Source organism: Lissotriton vulgaris, chromosome 9, assembly GCF_964263255.1.
Source record: "Lissotriton vulgaris chromosome 9, aLisVul1.2, whole genome shotgun sequence".
Classification (NCBI taxonomy): Eukaryota; Metazoa; Chordata; class Amphibia; order Caudata; family Salamandridae; genus Lissotriton; species Lissotriton vulgaris.
The window spans coordinates 451730723-451750918 of NC_141697.1; the positions used below are offsets into that span (position 1 = coordinate 451730723).

A 20196-nucleotide genomic window follows, 5' to 3' on the forward strand; every position below is an offset into this window, starting at 1 on the left:
TGATTTTGAGGGGAACTAGGCACACCCTTGTCACTCTGCGCCCAAGCAGAGGTCAGGAAGGATTCCTGAATGCTTACGATTTTATCATGTAAATATAGGATGCCATGCGACTCGTCCATGCCTCAGGGGGAGTAAATAACTTAGCTTCCATTGCCGGGGAGGAAAAATCGCTAACAATTTTAAAAATGTCCTTGTTTTTGTACGGCGCACGTTTGATCTTGGCAGCTAAGAACGTTTTTTTTGCCTCCTGGACTTGTTTGAAATAGGTCTTTAATGCCTGTTTGTACGTGGTTTTATCATTGAGGTCAAAGTTTTTCCGCCAGACCCTTTCGAGATGCTTACATGATCGCTTACTTTCTTTGAGAGCAGTGGTGAACCAGGGGGCGTATGGCCTGGCCGTCTTTCCAGAGTGAGAGGCAGGGGGGGCAAGTTTCCCAGCCCGGCACAAAAGCCAGTCATCGAGGTCCTCGACATCTTTCTCGAGGTCCCTGCTGAGAAAGATCGGGTGCTTTTTTTAAGGGCGATAAGAAGTGCGTCCGGTTTGATTAAGTGAAAGGGTCTGTAGTTAATGATTTTGCAATTCCCTGGAGTCTTGATAGGGTTAGAAGCCTTCTCATATGAGAACTCAAGGAGGAAATGGTCAGACCAAAGAAGAGCATGGGGTTGACTCATGCCTAGTGTGATTGTAGAAAAGATCTGGTCTAAGGTATGGCCTTTTTCATGAGTAGCAGAAGAGACATAAGGATCCAAGTCTAGCACCTTCAGAGTGTCTAGTAATCTGTCTGAGTCAGCATCTTCCGGAACATCCATATGTAGATTAAAGTCACCCAGCACCAGGGACTGAAAGTGCTTATATTTGAGGACAAATGGCGAAACAGCATTGCAGATTGCCGCTAGAAACCTGCCAGCATGCCCCGGAGGTCTATAAATTACGATACCAGCTATGGACTGATGAGGTGATATCACAAGGTGAAAGCCGAGGCATTCTGTGCCCTCCATTTCAACCTCGGGCATAGTAGAACAGGAGTAGTGGTTTTTAAAGATAATGGCGATGCCACCTCCTGTGCCTACCTGGCGGTCTTTCCTGATAATCTGGTAGCCTGTAGGGATAGCCAATGCTAAGGTAGGATTAGATGTCTCACTCAGCCATCTCTCAGTTAAAAATAAAATATCCGGCAATCTATCCACTAGTAGATCGTGGATATTGAGAGCGTGTTTTTTCAGAAACCGGGTATTGAGAAGTAGGGCGCAAAGTTGTTTTTTGCTGTGGCCGTAGGTGGAATCATCAGAGCCTATGTTTCCCCCGATCCCTTTATTTAAAGGCTGCTGGGTATTAGAGGTAAAGCCCTCCCAGCCACATAGGGGGCATGTCTTCCTATGTTGCTGCCGGAAACCAGATATAGGAAAAGGGGGGCATACACACGGTTCCCTCCTCATATCTAAGAGTGTGTCTTTTGCGTAGTTTATACACTGGCCTTGCGAATTCTTGCCGGCAGCGTGGCCTGCGCCGATCGCCTCCGGGGCACAGACGGGCTTGCCTTTGGCATGCCTTCGGCACCCACTCCGGTGTGTGATTTAGAAGATTTACTTTTTGAGTAAAGCTTTTCCCAGTCAGTGCACTGAAATGGCCTCTCTCCTGTGTGTATTCTTCTGTGAATTACAAGATCAGACTTTAGAGTAAAGCGTTTTTCACAGTCTGTGCAGGGAAAGGGTTTCAGCCCTTTGTCGGGTCTCTAATGTGCCGCAAAAAATATCTTAGTCCTATATGCATTTTTCCACTCACTGCTGGTCAAGCGTCTTTCTGTTGTCTGGAGATTGTGTTGTTGATTTAGGATGAAATTGTCAGTAAACATCTTACACTCCGTGGATGTACTGGTCTCTCCCTCATTCACACTTCTTTCTTTTGACTGGAGGGCTGCTGGAGCACGACTGACATTTTGTGTTTTCTCTAGCCTCGGATAGGTAGTAGGATGGCTCTCCTCCTCCTCCTCCTCCTCCTCCTCTTTAATGATGACTGAAATTGTATTTGTCACCGTCCCACAGCCTGAGGGACAGCCACTGCCATGTTTCCTCTTGGTGTAATCATCCACAGGCCTCAGATCTTCTGTCTCTTTTAATGAAGACACACAGGAGGAAGTCATAGAGTCTGGCATGGCTGGTAATAGATCCGATTCCAGACTTCTCTCCAATGAGCCTGTGAGAGCCGTCCCACCTGCACGGAGAGTATCCCATCCGAGGCATGATACGGGCGCGGATGGACTGTGTGCGTCAGTACATGGTGACACTACCTAGTAATCCACATCTGCCTCCTGTGCGTCTGGACGTACCGGCTCTGTGCGCTGGTTCCACTGTGGGCCACGGCCACCGACGGGCAATGGTTCTGGTTTTAGGTGTTGACCTGGTTCCTTCCCATCTGGAAGCACTAGTTGCAAGCTGTGGTGCAGCTGTGGTTCATGCCCTGGTTTCTTGCATGGGCCCCGCTGTAGTCCCTGTCCAGCTGGAAGCACTAAATGCATGCTGAGATCTTGCCCCCCCCAGCAGCCCTGGTTGTAGGCACAGGTCCTCCTGCTGGTCCAGCCGAGTCTGAAACACAGGCCCTGGTTGTTGGTCATTCAGTGAGTTATGAACCCCTGGAGATGGTGCCATCATGAAATGGCTGTCTTGTGGGTCCCAACTATCAACAGACAATGTATCTTGCTTCAAGGGTTCATCTAACTCTGGCTCACTTGAAAACACTTGTGGTAAGCCAGGGACCTGCGTTGGGTCATGATTATCAGGTAAGACTGGTTGGAGACTCGGGCTAGGCTCCCCTGGGCTCACTGGACGAGAGGTTGGGGAGGATCTGCTGAAGCTACAATCTCTGACGCCTCCTGGACTCATCGCCTCAAAAGACACTGCACCGCCTTCTTGGAAATCTCGACACTTTTTTACCCAGATCTTTTCCATAAGATGTGCAACTCGACAAGGGACCTCTCCCACTGAATTGTGCAAGTTATCGAGTTTGGCTTCCAGCCGCCCTAGAATGGCTAATGTAATGTAATGTAATGTGTCTTGTAAAGCGCACTGCTGCCCTGAGGCGTCGTGGCGCTGTAGACCGCTGGGGAACCCATCCTGGCTATCCCTGTGAGATGGTCCCTACTGGGTATCTCCAAGGTGAAACCAGGCATCCCCGGCGAATGTGGGGGGCCGTTGTAGAGATGAGGCAAGCTAATGCCCAGAGTTGTCGAGTGTGATCCCTGGTTAGAGTAGGCACCGAGGCGAGAATTATCAAGTCCGCTGACCCTGGTCCACGACCCTGCCACGTGGGGAATTGAACCCTGGTCCCGGGCCGTTCTCTGCTTCCGGGTTTGCCGCCTCTATCCAGTGAGCCACACCACTCCACTTCACTCCACTCCACTCCACTAACACAACCAAAGTGGGGGAGTGCCCTATATGGGGCTCTGGTTTAGGACCACTGCGCACATCAGAGGTCATGTTAGGGGGTCCTGCTTACAGTTGTGCTTTAGTTGTTCACATCCTTCTCCAAAGCATTTATGAGGACGCTTTCTTGGCAGGACCCAAAAAGCAGAGTGTCTGGCATTGGTAGCTTTCCAAACACTTCCTGGGCCGTCCATCCACAGATCTGGGACAGATCTGGGACCCTGGGTTCTTGGCGCCTCCAGCCTGTGGAGATCTTAAGGTTGGGGTCTTGCAGCGGAGAAGTTATGACTTGGAAAGGCTGCAAGTGTTGCTCTTAGACCTTCAGGGGGAATTTGGGGCCTTTTCATCCCTCTTTGAAGCCTGCGCTCTCCAAATTCTGAATGTTGATGTGCTGCGATCCAGTGCCTGATCTCAGCTCCTCCCGGGCAGGGGGTGTGATCCTCGGCAGATGATGAGGATGATGATGGCGGAGTCTCTGGCATCCCTGGGCACACAGTACTGGTACACATGTGCTTCTTCCCCTTTAAAAAAACTAGCTTCAAGTAATGTTGACTGCTAAATTGGATTGTCTACTCCTCAATCCATGTTTTCTACCTTTCAGCACTGCTAGCCATGGTGCATCTTCATTCTGCCTCAAACATGTGACTGCTGTTCTACAACATAGGTTTGCCAAATAGGGCAGGGAGCCTTTCATATTGAAGGTTCCCTTCTTTTGAATTCTCACCTTTTCAAACTGAAAATTTAATCTAATCTATTTATATATATTAAACATAGAAACTTGCTTTTTTATTGGTTTGGTATGTGAAGGTTTCCGAAATAGCCCCATATCATATAACATACTGAGAATGAGTTCTAGTACAAGTAACATCAGATTAGCCCAAAACAAACCAGAAAAATGAATACCCAAAGAATACTCGAACCCAGAAAAAAAACATTGACTAGTGGTCAAGCCACTTATTGTCTATCCCCAGGTTATTTTAGGACTTTGGGGACTCAAAAACATCAAATACATCCCAGAGTTCTGTGTCAGGGATCACATTCGTGTTTGAGATTCCCATATCTTCAAATGTAATGGTATATTGCATCTGAATATTCTCAAATTCACTTTTAGGGATAAGGTATCCCAGTTGCATCTCAAAACCTCTCAAGCAAAACAAAAAAAAAATCAAGCCAAATTTGGTGCTCAATTATTATTTTAGCTTTTTATTGAAAATGCAATGTCTTTCACATTGCTAGACGGATTTCCAAAATGTCTTCAATATTCACCAACTATTCTCTGTCACGTTGTGAAAATAATGCAACTCGCACATTGGAAAGGAATCACCTAGAGGCTGAACGGGTACACCAAATAGCCAATGCCATGAGATGAGGAATGTATACTTCCCGGGTGGATGCAAGATGCGATTGACAAAGTCATAAAGCATTAGCTGAAGGCGACTGACCCAAATGAGCCAATGTCTGAAGCTGGCAGACCGAAAACAAACTCTTTGCATATTGAAGACAATAGGTCATGCAGACAGATGCGCTGTCGTGGCAGCCCTAAAAATAGGCCTGCAGAGAAGAGCGAGACACTGAATCCAGAGTCGGGTGTTGATTTCATTGGGAACCCTCCTCCGTTCAGGAATGCTGCCGCCGAAATATGAAAGTAGCATGGGACGGGTAAAGGGTAAATTTCATCCAGGGAGGTTACATGAATGTTCTGATGAAAAACTTATTTCAAACAAAACACCACTTCAAAGGCTTACACAGAAAGGACAATTCATTGTAAATTAAATCCAAACGAATTGCAGCCCACAACAATAATTCGATTGTTTTTCTTTTCAATAAAACTCGAAATTTGAAAAACAACATATAGCTCCTGTCAAAACATATGTAACATAAACACAAATGATGGCATACATTCTATGGAATAACAGGTGTTGAAATACCTGCATATACAACGCTGTTCACTCTTTTACATTCTCTTACCACCTTCAGTGGACGCGCATTTTAAACCTCTAATCAATAGTTCTGCTCAGTCCGTCCATTTGTGGTCATGTTGGCACCGAATCACTCTGGACGCGGATTCAGCCCAATAATGCTTGCTATGCCACATCACGCAGCTGTCCCCTGACAGACTATGTAGTCAATGCAGAACGCAATCAGTGCTTTCCGTTAATTGCCACTACAGAGAAAGTGTGTTTTGTTAAGAGCAGTGGTGCGCGTAAATGGTCAGTGCAGATGTACAGCATGCATGATGCAGCCAGATCATCTCCGCTCTTGAAGCCATTTCTATGGCATTACGCTGGGTTGCTATAATTATGCAGTAGCCTTTAACAAGTAGTAACATGACAGTTTTTCTCCGCGACAAAATGAAGCAATGGCGTCCTTTATGAGGAGCCTGTTGCTGATTTACGAGCGGCTACTGACTGCCCAATAAATGCAGGAGAATGTGTGACGAAACAAAGCATGTTTCTTATTCGGGCGCGTGCCCCCCTGGGAAGCAGTAGTACTTTTTGCTGCGTCATCCGGTAGCTTCATCCACTTTTGTTTTTTGGCACTTCAGCTTCTATTTGATACTTGGACACTCGACAAGCTAGCAAGTATTCGACGCAACGAACAGTTGAACAAACCTCACTCCACTACAGTAGCTCTGCCCGGAGGCGTCCAATCAGGAAAGCTGAGGCAAGTACTTATGGATTTTTTTACTGTGTTTTTTTTTGGTCTTCCAATTTCACAGGCTCTTGGTTGTTGTTGCTCTAAACTTAAATCTAGGTTTTGTGCTTGCTGTGTCCATTCGGGTTGTTCATAATTCAAAACACTATGTGAAATTGCTGTATTAATTTAAAGAATGGTAATTATAATGTGATAAAACTGCTACTTTGTTTTACAATGTACTTGAGTTTCGGCGTGTTTGCTGGACAGGAAGCAACAGAGGCCTTTCTCAAATAAATTAACTGAATAGCTTTAAAGTTCTGCCCCTAACAGCCCCATTAAAATGGTTAGCGGGCACATACACTGATGCTGGCAAAGACAGCGAATAAACAATGAAAAAAAGCGAGAGCACAAAAAATGAAACATCAGTCAGAGAAATAAGACACTTCAAGGGCACCTCAACCCACCTATAACTGAAAGTACTTTCGGGTACGTCATTCATACAGATGGGTAAATCATAGAATGTATAAATAATAGTACCCTATAATACAAAATACAAAAATTGAAAAGCATTGACTGGAAGATTAAGGATTCAACGGTAATTTCCAATTCAGCCTTTACAAACACTCTTCCATGTTTTGCGCATATCTGTATTTGCATCTGTGAGCTCTTTCTAGAGCGCTGCTGTTATCTTAAATGTATCAAACTTCCCAAGAATCGTTAACAGAAACGTATCGTCTGGAAATGAAAATGTATTGGGCAAACATTCAGGCCTCTGAGGCTTTTCTGAAAGGTATTAGTTCCATGATTGCCCTAATCTCTCGCGATAGGCTATTCGAAATTTTAGTCCCACTGCAGGGAAGGTTCTGCCTCCCATATTGACACTTTCCCACGAGGCACAGCCAGTTGATCTGCCATAAAAAACGAGATGGAAAAGGTCAAATCGGTCAATAAAAGCGATCTTAAGAATTCACAAACCCTCATAGGTAAAGTTCGATCATCTGCGTTGTTCTTAGGATGATAAAACAATGTACACTAGGCTTACACGGCACCTTCTCTTCCCTAGCTAGTAACTGCTGTCTAAAAAAGGCCTCCTTGATACCAACCAGCTCCTTCTTGTTTCTCGATTCTGGATTAAATAAAAGATCTGCTCTTCCCACATTCACAAAGCACTCCCTGATGTATTTGAGCCACGGAATATGGGAAGCATGGTCAAGGTCCATACAGTCCTAAAGATACATTTTTTAATGAAGTCCCGTGCTGGTCCAGGTTTTTTAACCATTATGAGAGGGGGCCAAAAGAAACAGATCAGTAAGATAGGCCATACCAAGCTCTTCATGTACATTAAATGTGGAGGTACCCTGAGGTACAGCTAGGAGCTGTCTCAAAAGCTGTTTTCGGCGATTTGAGGTTCATCAAGAGCAATATAGCCCCAGATTTCACTACTGTATAACACCTTCGTGATGCACTTGGCCTTACAGAGCAGCAATATTGCCCCAACCGGTCTTTTGCCTACTCTGTAGACAAAATTAAAAATAGCTGCATTCGCCCAAGTAAGTTTACTTTTCTTATGAATTTCTAAGGGCCCCCAGTTCATCTTGGCATCCAATGGGACCCCCAGATAGGAGAAACCCCACATCCTAGGGACTGCGGTGGACCCAACCTTAAAAGTATAGGGCCTGCTCGAATGAGAACCTACTTGCATTACATAGGATTTTGAGTTGTTGATCAGCAAGTTCTGCTCTTCCATAAATTGAACAAAGTACTAAAGGAACGTTTACAAACCCCTTACAGTCCTGGCCATCAAGACAGTGCCATCTGTGTACAGAAAAACAGGAAGGCCATGATGTCCTACCTGAGGCTAATACAATTTAGTCTCCAGTACAACCTTTTCTATTTTGTTTATATATAAACTAGCAGCCCGTCCCGACGTTGTCCGGGTATGAATTGCTGCCGGCCAGTAGTATATTGTTTTTTAGGATTTCGTTTTGATAGCATTTCTTATCTGTGACAGGCCTGTGAAACGCTCCGATTCACAGTGCACTGCTGATGCACTTAAGAGTGCACGTTCAGTAGTGTGTGAACTCGAGTTTCCCTACTTTATTTTTCCTTGCAATATTATATAGCGCAAACTCGACAACATGGCATGAGCACAATTTACATTTTTTTTTTCACAGATTTTTTTGCAAACAAATCAGAATATTTCATTATACATCATGACATTCAGCAGAGAATATGGACACATGAAACCAGAATCTCCAATAAAAAAAGAGAGGTCAATATGCAGAAGTTACAATTTCGAAGAAAAAAAGATATTAGGAATAAATAGTCTTAACGTGATTGTAAAATAAAAGAAAAGACAATCATTATCACTTTCAATCCCTTTGAGTCCATTGTTGTATCGGGGCCCAGATTTTAATCCCTAATTGTTTCCTTTTTCGTCCTTTTGTTGAATATATTGCTAGTTCGAGATTAAATTTGGCTAGTAGGCGAGCCCTCCAGATCGAAAAGGTAGGTGGTTCGGGATTGATCCATTCCTGGGTGATACATGCTCGATATTCAGACATCATTATAAAAATCAAAGAAGCATATTCTTTTTCTATGGAGTCTGATGATAGACCAAATCAAATCAAATCCGGAGTGAGATTTATTGTTCTCCCTAGTATGATCTGAATAAATGTATGCATTTCTAATAATATATTAGACAGTTTAGTACATGAACAGAACATGTGTATTGCGTCTGCTCCTATCAGAGTACAGCAATTACAACAGATTCCTACGGTAGCCCCCCATTTCTTGACTTTAGCAGGTGTATAATATAGATCGAACATTACCATATGATGTTGAGTTTGAGAACGTCCTGAAAATAAAATAGCTTTGGCTAGTTCGATCGATTCTTCCATCGGAACCTCATTCAATCCAAATTTCGCGGCCCATTTCTGTTGAAAAACAGTTAAGTCATCTGGAAGATACGTCATAAGTATATTGTAGAAATATCCTATTTTTCTTTTAGTGTGAAGACTATCTATCAATAAGATTTTTTTTAAAACCGTGATGTTCATTAGCAGATAACAAAATTAGAAAACTATAAATCTGTAGATATTTGAAGTAATCATATGGTAAGAGTTTATATTTATGTTGAAGTTCAGAAAACTTAATTATTTGATTCTCGCACCATATGTCACTTAAGTATTGAATACCGCTGTTTCTCCATCGGTTCATCACTGTATCTCTGAATATGGGGGGGAAACAATGAGGTGAATTTAGAGGGGTGTATCGTAATAGTTTTGGAATCCCAACTAGTCTCTTTATAATTTTCCAGGTTTTATATGCAGCTGTTATAACTTTAAATTTCGTTTTTTTGTAGTAGCTTGGTTCTAATATTTTTAAAAAATAGCCTCGAGCTTCAGTACCTAATGCAAATTCATATATCGGTGGATTATGTGCCAATGATAACGGGGCTTTGTGCCCCAGAATTAGGGGGGAAATGAATTGTAATACAGCTGCTAAATAATAAAATAGGAAGTGTGGAGTAGCCCAACCGCCTCTAGGCTTTGGTAGAATCAATTTTTTATAAGCTCTGCGAGTACCTTTGAATCCCCATAAGAATCTCACTGACATTTTTTCTAATTGTTTGAAAAAAGCCAATGGAAATTCAAGTGGCACTGTTCTAAATAAATATAAAAATTTTGGTAGAATTACCATTTTTAAGACAATATTTCTACCGCGTAGTGATTGGTGTAAGTGATCTATTTGTTCCAGAGTAGTATTAGCTTTCTTCAAGATTGGAGTATAATTAAGCTTAGGAATATTGGAAATTGGAGTGGTTAATTTGATTCCCAAATAAGTTGCTTCAGAGACTACATTGATTCGGGGGGGAGGGGGAGGGGCTGGGGGGTTGTCCAACAAAAAGTATTTGTGTTTTGGATAAGTTTAGTCTGTATCCTGAAAAGGAACCAAAGATTATAGCCAATTCTTCAATCTTGGAGAAAGCTTTTTCTATGTTTTTAGTTACCACTACAACGTCATCTGCGTATGCGAGAGCCCTGTAACTAACTCCTGCAACTTATACCGGGATAATGTCTTCTTCATGATTTAATTGATTAAGAAAAATATCGATATAAATAGCAAAGAGAAGTGGAGAGGATGGGCATCCTTGACGCGTTCCTCGTTGAATAGGAAATGGAGATTAATTAGTACCCACTTTGACGCAGGATACCGGGTTTTGATATAGACTTTTTAGAGCTGTTATTATGCCTGGACCATATCCTTTCATATAAAGCAAATCCCAAAGATAAGGCCAGGCCACCCTATCGAATGCTTTTTCGGCATCCAATAGGGTGATCCCGATTGAAGTATTCGTACCTTCGGCCCAGTCCATCAAAGCGATAATTCTTCGGACGTGCTCTGAGGTATCTCTATTTGGGATGAATCCGTGCTGCCAGCGGGAAACAATTGTAGATATTATTTTTGAGAGTCGAGAGCCGAGTATTTTAGAATATATCTTGCTGTCAGCATTTATTAATGAGATTGGTCTGTAAGATGCAGCATTGAGGGGATCTTTATCTTTTTTTAAAAAGGTCATGATCACAGAATACGCCCAAGAGGCTGGCGGTATGCCCTTTTGGGCCTCATGAAAAGTAGTGAGCATATCTAGTTTTACACAATTCCTGAGAGTCCTGAAAGTCCTGTAAAATTCTAATGGGATACCATCAGGTCCCATAGCCTTTCCTATTGCTAGTGAAATTATAGCTTGTTCGATTTCCTCCCACGTAATTTTTGCTTCTAAAGCTACCTTTTGATCACTAGAGAGTAATGGTAGAAAGTTAGAGCTTCCATAATTCATGAGGAGAGCTGAGGAATAAAATGCATTGTTATAAGTTTTAAATAGAATTGTCGAAAAACCTCCAAAATTGATTCAGGTCTATTATGTATTTGCCCGGTATTATCCTGTATTGAGTCTATGGTGTTGAAAATTTCTTTCTGTCTAATTCTTTTAGCAAGAATTTTTCCTGAATTCTCACCTATCTCATAGATCTGAGAACGAAAGGTTGCCATCTGTTCCGCAAGTTTAATTGCAAAGGTTTCATATAGCTACGCTTTGTGGATGGCTAGATTATTTTCTATATCATTCGTTGGCTGTGTTAAAGCGATTGCTGTTGCCAATTTCTTCTCCCAATCCAGAATATTTTTATAGCCGAGATCTACTTTTTGACGAATAATTTTTGCTTCTTAATAACGTATGACAGTGATTCTCCACGTATTCCTGCTTTGAATGCGTCTCAAACATTCTGTACAGAAGCTGTTCCCCGATTAATATAAAAGAAATCTTTTATCCATTCTGAAATTAATTTTTGATAGTCAGGATCAATTAATAGTTTAATTCAAATGTCCAGCTTCTGACTTGGGGTTTGGGAAGCATATTAGTTTTAATTTCAATCAATATTGGATTATGATCCGAGATTATACGTGGGTAGGATTCAAATTTAGTATCATCAAGTAGTGTTTTTTTAATAAATAAGTAATCTAAGCGCACAAATTTCCTATGTGGCGAGGAAAAAAATGTAAACCCAGGTGCCAGAGGTTTTTTTTCGTAGGCAACATCAAATAAACCATAATCCAGTATCATAGAGCGGAGAGCTTTAAACGATTTTTTCTTCCCTCCTTGATAAATAACATCATCGCGTATATTCATATTGGCTTCTATATTCAGATTTAGATCTCCACATAGTATTAAAGACGGGGACCAGTCAGCTAATTCTAGATTTAGGAGATTTAAGATATTTGGATCATCTACGTTTGGGGCATATATTGAACATATAGTCCATATTTTCTGGTTGATTCTGATTTCGGTAACTGCCCATCTACCATAGTGATCCGCTTTACTCCGAATAGAGTTTCCTAAGCCTCTCCTAATTAGGATTGCCACTCCTTTTGTAGTTGTTCCTTGGCGTGTACATACTACTAAATTTAAGCCCAGATCCTTATACAAATGTCTATCATTCCAGGTTATATGTGATTCTTGAAAACAAAGAATATCAATTTTCATAGTCAAAATATTTTGTGCGGCAATCCCCCTTTTTTTTATTATTTAACCCGCAAATGTTCCAAGAACATATACGTAATTTCTCCATCTAGACAATTATTATCCTTATTACATGCATACCCTTCAGAATTTTTTTTAGAAAATATAGACGAACCAGTTGAGAGCCAGATAAATCGCTATACTCACACATCAATTAATATTTACCATAAAATACTGTGTAGTGAGAGAACATAGAAGAAAGTAGTGTGTGAACTTGAGTTTCCATACTTTATTTTTCCTTGCAATATTATATAGCGCAAACTCGACAACATGGCATGAGCACAATTTACATTACAGAAGAACACATTCATTTGTGGTAGTGATTTGCCTGGAATCACAGGATGTTGAGCTGATGCCGAGATTCGAACGTAGCTCCCCAGCTCTAAAGTTCATAATTCTAGAACTTGTGGCGGAAGGTGTGTCTAAAAATGTATGTCGGTGCTGGCCATCAATGAGAGAGACCTGTGCATTTTTCAAATGGGTGGTGAAAAAATATGAGTATGTTGCTGGAGATGTGGGCCGCCGTGCCACCAATGTACTTACCGGGGGAGGGTAAACACCCATTATTCCGCAACTTTCTTTCCGCATACCATCACTCCGCATACTTTCATTACGAAAGTACCATGACTCTGCAATGCCATTATAACGCATGGAATTACATTTTATATGCTTTTACCACACATACATTTACAAGGAAATTCGTTGTAAATGCATGAATGGTAAATGCATGTTTTTTTTTACTGTTTGGATATGGTAAGTATGGGTATAAGGGTATATATTTTTTATGGTACGGAGGTATATGTTTTGGGGTGTTTGGGTGTTTTAATGGTTCAGATATAGTTTTGGGTTATGGGGTACAGGGTTAGTTTTAGGGTTTAGGGATAGGTATGGGTTTTTTGAGGTTCAGGGCTAGGTTTGGGTTTTGGGGCATAGGGGTATTTTTAGGGTTCAGGTGTAGGTTTGGGTTTTGGGGTACAGTGGTATTTTTAGGGTTCAGGGGTAGGTTTTGGTTTTGGGGTACAGGGGTATTTTTAGGGTTCAGGGGTAGGTTTGGGTTTTGAGGTACAGTTAAATATTCTATTTAACTCACCAATTTTATGAAACACCTCCACTTTGCGCAATTTAAAGAATATCCCTTTACTATGGCGATCTAATTCTGTAAGGAGAATATCAATATGCAACAATCACATGTTACAAGTTTAAAGAAATTTGTTTACAAAATGTATCTAGGTATCTGTAACTCACTACATCACTTACTTTGATGAAATGAGAAAAATTCGTACTCGCGGACCTTATTTCAAGCGCTATCCAGAGAAATCTAAATTGTCAGACGGACAAGAGCAATTAGTTGCTATATTTAGATAAGAAACATATTCATAGAGAGACGAATGCTTTACCGCGTCTCACCTCGGTCACACAACCAAATCCGAGATCGGTTGAAGCATATTATATTGATGTCACAAGGTGTCTCATTTTGGGGATGTTTATTTCAAACACACTTCCAAAGGATCAAAATTATAAATAATCTGGGTTAGTCTCCAAATAGGACTGACTACTATATATTCTAAAGTTCTCGCATATATTTGCCGAGACTCACCTACGTTTCTCGGTTCTAATGGCAATATCGTGAGGATTAATAAATAAACATGGAAGTAATTAGAGCGATCCCAAAGGGAAGGGTGTTCATATATAAACCCACATAGAGATAGGAGGACTCACCCACTGAAATTGTATCCGTAGTGGGTCTGTAGTAGAAGAAGTCCACAAAATATGAAAGGCAAAATAATATAAATTAATCAGATGCGCAACTAAAAACGTGTTTAAAGGAGAAGAACGGGCAGTAATTCACGCTTACCGTGTATCATAGAGTCATCGTCTTATTCAAATCTGGCGTACTGCGTGGTCGCCATATTGCTATGTCTTTTTATATCGAGCCATTTACCAGCGCCATATTGTAGTGTGCAAATATCTCTATTGAATAGTTAAGGATTATATCCCCTTAGTAAAAGAGCTGAATTCTAAAAGTATATTGTTCAGATCCAAGAATAAAACGTAAATTAAGATCTATAATCTAAGTCTTAGTACCTAAATAATGAACATGCTCTACAGTATCTATGCGCGATTCTTGCTCCCTTATCTGACATTTACGTATATTATGCTTTTGAGTAATATCGGTTCTGTATAAATAAAAATACAAAGTTCACCGATTCCTGAACGATTTCCGAAAAAATAAATAAAATAAAATAAAAATAGAAAGTATTTTGTATCCTAATTACCCCAGTCTCGAACCGTGTTTTAGTATACGAATACACAATCCTCCTATACCTAGTGCTAACATGGAGTAGGTTGTTCATAATCGCCAGCGAAAATGGTGATATGGGACGAAAGCCGGTAGAATCCAATAGGAACCAAATCTCAGAGATACATGTTGAGTAATATCAGGAAGGTAAAAGCAATAGAGAAATTATAGAAATAGTTAATAAATAAAAGAACCAGGACTAGACAGAAGAGATAACAGAGGCAGAGGAAAAGTCATATTTCTCAGTTAGAAAACACATTCCTTCCATTTTATGATGCATGTATATTTCCATTATTTACAACATTTGCACAGTTCTCCATTTTTTAAATTTTGTATTAATATTAATTAAGCGGATGCATCATGCATAATGGGCCTAACATCGAGTATATAATTATATGTATGTGCTGTTATGTTATCATACATGGGTACAACTCCATATTCAGTGACCAAGAAAGTATTGAAGCTCTGAATCTAAATTAAGCCCATCTTCAACAGCCCTAAGTTTCATGATCCACATACACTCTCTGCGCCGAAGTTGTAAGGTTCTATCACCTCCTCTCTTATCTGCGCATACAACATCAATTCCATGGTAATGGAATTGGTGTTTCATCGTATCATTCTGGGTGTTGATGTAATGGGCTGCTATAGGATATCTTGTGTCACCGTTTTTTAGTGCTCTAAAGTGTTCCACCATCCTTTCACGAAGTTTACGGATAGTGCTACCCACATATATCTTTGTACATGTACACACAATTACATAGATCACGTATGTAGTCTCACAAGTAATAAAAGTATTGATTTTGTATTCTCCCATTCAATTATAGTTAAATTCTTTGATCTTAGTCACGGCCCACCTGCAAGAACTACATTTTCCACAGTGAAAGAAACCTTTTGGTTGCTATTTAAGCCAAATTGGTTTCTCAGGAGTGCTATAATAGCTTGGGCAAAGTTTGTTGGAAAGAGTAGCACCTTTTCTATACGTAATGTTCGGTTTGTCATTCAGAATTCCCTTTATATCAGAGTCACTCATAAGTAAATGCCTGTATTTTACAAGAATCAGAAATAGCTGATGGCTCCCTTCGCCATAGTTGGTAACCAGTCTAACCAATTCTTTTGTTTCTCTAGCATTTCTAGGACTCGGGTTGGATTTTAGTGTATCTTGTCTTGATATATTCCTGACTCTTCTTATTGCTGTATTAATGATTTTGTCTGGATACCCTCGTGCTTTAAACCTACTATTCATGTCACTTAAATTAGTTTCAAAATCCGTGTCCTCAGAACAATTCCTACGTGCCCTCAGCATTTCGCCATAAGGAATAGAATTAATCTGACATGAGGGGTGGCAACTTAAAGCAGATAATACAGAATTGCAACTTGTAGATTTACGGTACATCCTACTACATAATCTTTCATTTTCAACAAATAGTTCCACATCAAGAAAGGTCAACCTTTCATAACTATATTCTGTTGTGAACTTCATATGAACTTGATTACTGTTTAAATAATCAAAAAACGTGTTTAGTTCCTCTATAGTGCCTCTCCAAATCAATAAACAATCATCTATGAATCGGCCCCAATAGTATATGTGGTCGATCCATTTGCTCCCTCTGGGACCCCAGATCCACTCCGCCTCGAATCAACCCATGAATAGGTTAGCAAAAGACGGAGCTAATCTGGATCCCATCGCATTACTATACTTCTGTTTAAACCATTTATCTTTAAACAGATAGTAGTTGTTCTCAAGCACTAATCTGGTCATTTCTAATAGCATCATTGTGTGTTCATATTGTTCTGCTGGTCGTTTTCTGAGAAAGGTATCTATAGCGTCTATCCCCAGATCATGATCGATATTGCTGTACAGAGAGACCACATCTAGAGTCACCAAGATCATTCCATTTTCCAATGTGACATAATTCATAAGGTTAAGTACATGTCTTGTGTCCTCAATATGTGAAGGTAGATTGTTAACAAATGGACGTAGGTAGATGTCTATATATTGTGACAATTTCTCTGTTGGTCCATCAATGCCCGATATAATGGGCCTCCCTGGTGGTTTCTCTCTAATTTTTATGTATCTTTGGTAGACAGTAAAAACAAGGGGAGCGTGGTGATGTGACTTTTAAGTACATATATTCATCAAATTCCAACAGAGATTGGTCATACCAAATTTTCAGTTTGTTATTGATCACAGATGTTATTTTGGACATCGGATTCGATGCCACCTTCTCATAGTAATGATTGTCATTAAGTTGAGAGTAAACTTCACTTTCATAATCTGAAGAGTTTTATATAACTATATTCCCTCCTTTATCTGCCATTTTAATGACTATGTCAGAATTCAAGGTTAAAGATTTTAAGGCTATACGCTCTTTAGTGGATAGATTATTTTGTTTTGGATATCTGTTATTTTGTCTAATATCTCTATTGATCAGTCTGTCAATATCCAGATTGACCGCTTTATAAAAAGCGTCTATGACATTGCCCGATGATAATTGTGGGGTCCAGCGTGATTTATTTCTCAAACCACTCTCTATTGTTGTCTGGTTAACTTCCAAGTCACTAAGTAATTTCGACATGGTCACAGGGTCTTCTTCGCTCTCTGTAAGGGAAAGTAATAATTGTGTGTCCCGTACCTCTTGAATTGTTAAATTACTCAGTTCTTGTCTAATAACAGTACTAGATGGTTTTGGATGATTTGCGAAGTATTTCTTTATTTTCAACATCCTCGTAAATCTGTATAAGTCAATCTTGGTTAAATTCCAATCAATTCTATTAGAAGGACAAAAGTTTCAACCTTTTTTGAGCAAAGAAATCATGTCAGCTGTCAAAGTCACTGACGAGAGATTCACTATCTCAATTTCATTAATACCAGATGTATTCATCGCTAATTTTTCCAGGACCGAGTCCTCATGCCCTGTCTTACTTGTGGTTCTCCCTTTGCCTCTGGCGCCTCTCCTAGTCTTGCGTTCCCTGGATCTCGTCGGTTTCCTATCCTTATCCGACGCACTTCTTCTAAAAAATTGTTATTGTTACTCCCTGCTGTTGCGCCTGTAGTTGCTACTGCATCTTCATTTTCACTTGTGTGTGTTATAATTGTTTGATGCAGTTTTTCTATATTGTGCAAACCTTTTCTTGGAATATAACTATCATTAACTGATATATAGGAGCGCAGGTGGGAGCCCCCATTGTTTAATGTTTTCTTCCCACACATGTGGATTTTGAGGGGAATCTGGTAACCACCCTTTTTCTCACCTTGCAGCACCACGAATTTGAGAATTTACTTTCTTTCCCTGGAGAGACTTTGAGCGCCCTTTACCTGCGAGGTTACCAGTTGCAAATTTCAATAATCCAGAAGATGTTGCAGGACTCAAGGGGCGATATAAAAACCCCGGGGGAGGACCAGGATAGACGTGGCAGGACCTAAGGAGGTGCTTGAGTTAGCTGCATTGAGGACCACTGAGGAGTTGATTATAACACAGCCACCACCGCAATTCTTTTTCTACCCCCCAACCCAAGCAACTCTACACACCATGTTAATATTTCTCTTCAGTCTTATCCCCAAGATCGTACTGGTGTTCAGCCATTGCAATACTTTGTTCTTCAGTTGGTGAAAGTCCTCTGTAATACCTGGCTTCAGCATGGGTACATTCCCCAAGACCACTACATATGGTGTAGCTTCCGGTGGTAGGTGAAGAGTAATTGGGCTCTGACTCTTGGTACCTGGCATTTCATAAATTAGGGTGACTTCCCCTCCTATCCCGCACTCCCCCCTTTTGGTCTTGGTGATGCCAGACTGGGCCTTCATCATGGGGTTCTCAAGGGAGAATCCTTCCCCTTTGACCTATCCTTTGAGACTAGAAATGGGAGGGTCTGTGGGGGTTGGAGAGTGCTCTCCTGTAGTTTGAGGGAGATGATAAGTTCCCCTGATTTACAGTACACGGCCCAGGCTTACTAAAACCCTCATTGCTAATACGACCCAGAATGGCCACAGGACCATGTTTGGCTGCATTGCTACCCACGTGAACATACTGGGTCAGGTTAAAGAGTTTCTGCTTGATTGAGGCCAGTCGTTGCTTGATTGGTTCTAATTTAGAGTCCATTTATGCCAGTAAGGAACCCACAAACCCTTCCGTCATGGCTGCCATATCCTCTGTAGACAGGGCCTGAGCGCCAAATGTTAGACAACAGAGCCTCTGCCCTGGGATGCTATGCCTTACCCCCTGTCAGGGGTCACTTTGTTTTCGGCCCTATCTCAGGACCATCGCCGAAACCTTCCGATTTGGCATAAGAGGGTGGGAAGCCCTTGGCTTGGTAGTGTTCTTGCTATGACTAGCCATGAACAGTGATGCTGTTTTAACCCTGCTCGCCTCATACATAATGTCAAGTGCGTCTGGTATCCCAATTGCTCCCTGGCCAGGAGTGTGTGGGGGTGAGGCCCCCTCGACTGACTCAACCAATTCTACCAACACCAGGCTGCATCAAGCTGAACCTCTTCGGTGACTAGATAAGCAAGGGAGCAGATGACTAGCCGGGAAAGGAAGAGCTGTTGTTCCACAAGCTCTGTCTCCTTATCTAAGACCACCACTGCATCCTGTAAAAAGGAGTCCACTGTGGTTATCGCCAGGGGCCACAGGAGCTGCCACAACCGTCTTAAGTTTCTCCATAAGAAACCAAATTCAATGCTGAAAATGGGGTTAAATCAGGACATGGCAGCAGAATAAAAACTTCTAGCAGGTATTGCCTAGTCTTGACCAAATGGGACTGGAGGTAAAAGAGAAGCAATAATCTGATAAGCGACAAACAGCAAGATGGGCGACTGGACACAAAGTTGTTAGCAAAACGCCCTGCCTGGTTTACCTTATGTTGGAGTTTGAGCCCCCCGACTCCTCAATAGCTGTGTGTCCAACAGAATCAACAACTGTCTCCAGACAGAGATCCAAGGCCAGAAGACCAAGAGGGAGGACCAAGCCCGGCCTCCTTCGGTCTCTGACAGGCATGGTCAGGCTTGCCCTTGGCAAGGGGTTTGCCTGGGCACAACCTTTGCACTGCATGCCCCGTGGGAGGGAAGCAGCACTTTTCAGCATGCGTGGTGTAGGTAAACAGGGCTCCTCCTCCTCTCACTGAGCAATCTGGGACATGCAGTCCCCCGCTACCACAAAGTCAACATAGGACTCATGCCGTGCCGCAGGAAGGAAGCAGTGCTTTTCAACACGCATCGCGCCAGGAAACAGGGCTCCTCCTCCTCTCGCTGAGCGATGTGAGACACGCAGCCCCCAGCCACCACAAAGTCCACACAAGATTCATATATGGTATTCGTATATGGTATGCCCTTCAATTGATGTGTGATTGCATCTGTAAGTTTTAGGTGCCATTTTTAAGATTGTGATTTCAAATTTTGTTAAGATTTTGAAAAAATGAATTCCTAAATTTCAGATGTTCTGAAGCACTACAATTTCTGAGCCTCTGCCTTCATTATTGTGTGCTGTGAATTTTGAGGTATTTATTGTGATGCTCAAATTTTGGGGTGACCATCTATTTTTGGATTGCACAGTGTATTATTAACACAATGGTCCATGAGGAAACATAATACACACAGGACTGCTCAATAGTCACTCTAAAGTCAGTTTACACCATCTGAGACATATGATGCTGCAGCTGGGATTCCCCCTCTAATCTGTGTGAGGTTAATGCCAGCATCACTGATTGGACTTTCATATTAAGTTGAGCAAATTACAGTTTAGGGCACAGTAGCTCTACC

The 20196-nt window shown here is 41.5% G+C and overlaps 1 protein-coding gene and 1 pseudogene across 1 annotated transcript in view; one reads left to right on the forward strand and one right to left on the reverse strand.

Annotated features, from left to right (window-relative positions):
- Nucleotides 1–1672: 1672 nt before the first annotated feature.
- On the reverse strand, nucleotides 1673–19435 carry LOC147690258 (uncharacterized; annotated as a pseudogene).
- The window catches only part of C9H14orf180 (chromosome 9 C14orf180 homolog), a 348560-nt gene continuing 334127 nt past the window's right edge, over nucleotides 5764–20196 (forward strand). Inside the window, exon 1 of the mRNA XM_086936658.1 lies at nucleotides 5764–6084. The gene's annotated coding sequence lies outside the window, so the exon portion shown is untranslated. The remainder of the gene's footprint in view (nucleotides 6085–20196) is intronic.